Source organism: Rutidosis leptorrhynchoides, chromosome 1 (assembly GCF_046630445.1).
Source record: "Rutidosis leptorrhynchoides isolate AG116_Rl617_1_P2 chromosome 1, CSIRO_AGI_Rlap_v1, whole genome shotgun sequence".
Classification (NCBI taxonomy): domain Eukaryota; kingdom Viridiplantae; phylum Streptophyta; class Magnoliopsida; order Asterales; family Asteraceae; genus Rutidosis; species Rutidosis leptorrhynchoides.
Genome location: NC_092333.1, coordinates 429,966,285 through 429,970,083, shown reverse-complemented (window position 1 = coordinate 429,970,083; position 3,799 = coordinate 429,966,285).

The following is a 3,799-nucleotide window of genomic DNA, read 5'->3' as shown; positions in this document are numbered from 1 at the left end:
ACAGTTTGGTTGGTAGTGTTAATAACATGAGGTTGAGCCCGAACGAACAAAGAACGCACAACGATCGAATGTGGGATAGTCAGCAGTGAATGGAGCAACGACAGATTGCTCAAGTGCACGATCAGGGATGGATGAGTTATGGTATTGATTGGAATAACCATAACTCAGAGTTATTTTATTCCAACCCCGAGCAGTACTATGGGATGACACGTCTGACACCCCAATATTACACGGATCCTCAAAACCCACCTCCGCCTCACCCGATTTATGATAATACCGCTGCGTTGCAGGATGCTCGGAACAGATTTGAGCAAGAATATCCACAGGGACGCCCGTACAGAGATGGTTCGGGTAATTATTTTTGGCCGTTTGATAACTAGGCCTGCGTGCCTTTGATCATTTTGTACTTTGTTTTGAGACAATTTAATTTGTGTGGTGTGATTTTAGACAATATTTGGTTTGTAATAACTGGCTAATTGTGTGGATTTATGAACGGTTGTGGTTGTAAATACACCGTTCTTTTTATTATAAATTGTGTGGTTTGTTAATTTGTGCAGCGTGATTGATCTTCAAAGACTGGCATTAAGTTCAGTGACATTTGATATTATGATGTGTGTATGATGATAATCGCGGAATGGATGATGCTCTTATGCTGGCAGTCAGTTCAGCGGCATCCGTCTACATGTTCCACGATTTGCAGGTTAAAAATTGAAAATTTCTACAATCACCCTATCGCTTTACCCTCTAAATTTAATCCTTTTTCTGATTTCATGCAATGAGGGCCTTGCATGATCTCAAGTGTGGGGTGGGGAATAGAAATTTATCAGGAACTCGTTTCACTAAAATTAAGGCGTTTATTATAAAAATTTTAAAATTTTCAAGTAGCCTTAAAAACGATTAAAAGTCCAAAAACCATGTTATACGCATTATGATCTTAAAATCTAGAAAATAAATGTTGGTTTACATTTTAAATTATTAATAGTCTTTGAAGTTGCACTATCATTCAACTATTTGAATGAAAATCCTACTAGTTTAGTAAGCTAACTTGTAGGTCACTTGTACCAAAACGAGTGTAAACCATGAGAGAGCGGTGATTGTATAGCGTGGTCGGAAACCGGATCTCGCGCCAGATCGAAAACCCTAAGGACGGTCCTCATTGTTTCTCCTAACAAGGACAATGTTGCGTCCGACCACTTGATATGACCAATAGGATGTATCTTTTCCATCCTCAAGGAAGTAAAGTCTTCCGAATGACACACTTACTGATTCAGTTCAGAAGATGTAGTCCAGACCAGTTGTAGGGTGACAAAAACTCTTGAAAAGTCATTACTGACATCGACTGGAAATCTACCAGGCCTCAACTTCAAACAGGGAAACTGGTAGTCAAAGTTTATCTCAATGAGGGAGATTAACTAGTAAAACGGGGGGGCACCATGTATACACAAAATGTTAGTGATTTATCAGATCCCCGGAAGGATAACCACCAGAAAGGTAAAATATCAGCTTTTAAGACTGATAAACCTCAATCTTCATGATTGATTTAACGGATTAGATGATTACCTCATAATTGTCAATGATGTCCGGACGTAATGTGTATCCTCCTAAAGCACATTATTTTCTACCGACATCTCGTAATGTTAGGTACCGTGGGAGGGATTGGCTTGACCAATAGCGGGAAACCCGCACTCATTTAAAAAAAAAAATTCAGAAAATCCGATCAAAATCGGAAAACGTGCATAGTATTAAAAACTAGAATGATATTTTCAAAATCATATAACGTTTTCATAAGATCCTGATTTCCCTAGGGTCAAAATTTTCGGATACTTGGCTCTAATCTCCCAAAAATGTGTGTGTGTGTTTCCATTGTGTATATAGCGTGCGTGTGATTTCAATAAAAGTGTGCTATACTTAAAGTGTGTGTTTCCATTGTGTATATAGCGTGCGTGTGATTTCAATAAAAGTGTGCTATACTTAAAGCGTGTGTTTCCATTGTGTATATAGCGTGAGTTGTGTTTCATATCAACGTGTGTGTTTCGTGTGCTTCGAGTGATTCATGTAATGTTTGTAATCTATATTGTGTGATTATGTTTGATATTGTTCTACTTTGTAAAGAAAGAATTGCTTGAGGACAAGCAAGGTTTAAGTGTGGGGTGTTTTGATATTGCTCAAAAACTTGATGTGCGAGAAGTGTCGTATAAATTGTCGCATAAAATAATATGGAAAAATACCGATTAAAGATTTCTACACACTAACAGGCAGTGTACCCGATCGTGTAGTAGTATAGTAACTGGTTTAGTTCCGTGTATCGTTCCAAGGACAGTTGTATTAGCCAAACTAGAATTAGAAACTATATTATGATTAACTAAGTAAATGAAACTTAAAGGTACAAGTTTTATGTTTTGGTGGCCATTTAACGATTTAGCCAAATCAGAGAAGGTTAAATGTAAAAAAAATATTTTTGGTCTTTTAAATTTATAAGATGAAAATAAATGCAAAGAAAGCAAGTAAGATAGTTTTGATTTAAATCAAAGAGATGAAATGTTCATCTAGATATTTTACCCTCGGTATTGGATGTAAGTTTTGATATTAAGGTTTGATTGAATAATTATGTGTGTAAGTTATCTAATAGGTTTACTAAGAGTTCTCTTAAATAAACACGCAAACACAATCACAAGATCAAGGGTTCCCTTTTCACTATGGTTCTTGTATTTGTAATCAAATAACTATTAAAAGCATGCTAATCACCTAAATCGACCCGTCAAGAGTTCTCTTTAGCGAGTATTCAAACTAGAATTATTAAGTGAGGGTTCCCTATTACTTAGACCTTTTCGTTTGTGACTAGTTGATTAGCTAGATCAAAGACTTGAATAACAATTGTTTTTGCGTTCGCTCTACACAATTCATTCCTATTTTGTTTAACCATTTTAATCTAGTTTACCCCCTTGGTCCGGTTTAGTAAACAATCAATCTAAGACAAGTTGATTGTAAATCAATATGATACATCAACAAGAGTTCTCTTTATCAACAACATATCAATTAACTAGATACAAATGATTTTAACAGCAATAAGCATGGTTCTTAATTCAAGCTTTAATCTATCACACATAATACATTCAATCAATATGATTACATCCAATACCTTGGTTATTAATCTAGACAAACATTATAGAAACTAGAAAACAATCATGGTAACAGACAACATAGCAATCAGATTAACAACTGAAATCATTGTTTTAGAACAAGGAATAACCTACAAGAACAAGGAGTTCTTGGATGATGAAGGTTTTGATCTTTGATGTCTTGATGTTGAGCCTCTTCCAAGAGCTTGGAGTTCTCCAATTTTGCTCCTAGAAATCGTCTCTGTACTCTCTGGTTCGTAAGCTATGAAACAGTCCCTCAAAACAGTAGTTTTAAAGTGGAGAAAGTAGGTAAAAAGCACAAAAGTCGGCTGAAACCTACTACGGGACGGCGTCCAAAAAGGCTGGACGGCGTCCCGTCCTAAAGATCTAGACGGCATCCTATAAATCCAGGACGGCGTCCTGTTTCAAAAGGCTGGACGGCGTCCTATAACCCAGGATGGCGTCCAGATACGCTGAAATCCACTGTTTCGCTTTCTTTTCAATCCTCTTTTATTTGGACGAAGCCTAACACCTTGGAAGCTTTGTTTTACCATTTTAGAGCACTAAATAGACCTTAAGTCGTATCGGGATCAACCAATGTCATAAATCATCAAAACTCTTTGTAAATCACTCTTCCGATACAAATTTGCGCATCTTGGATTATCACTTGTAGAAACGCC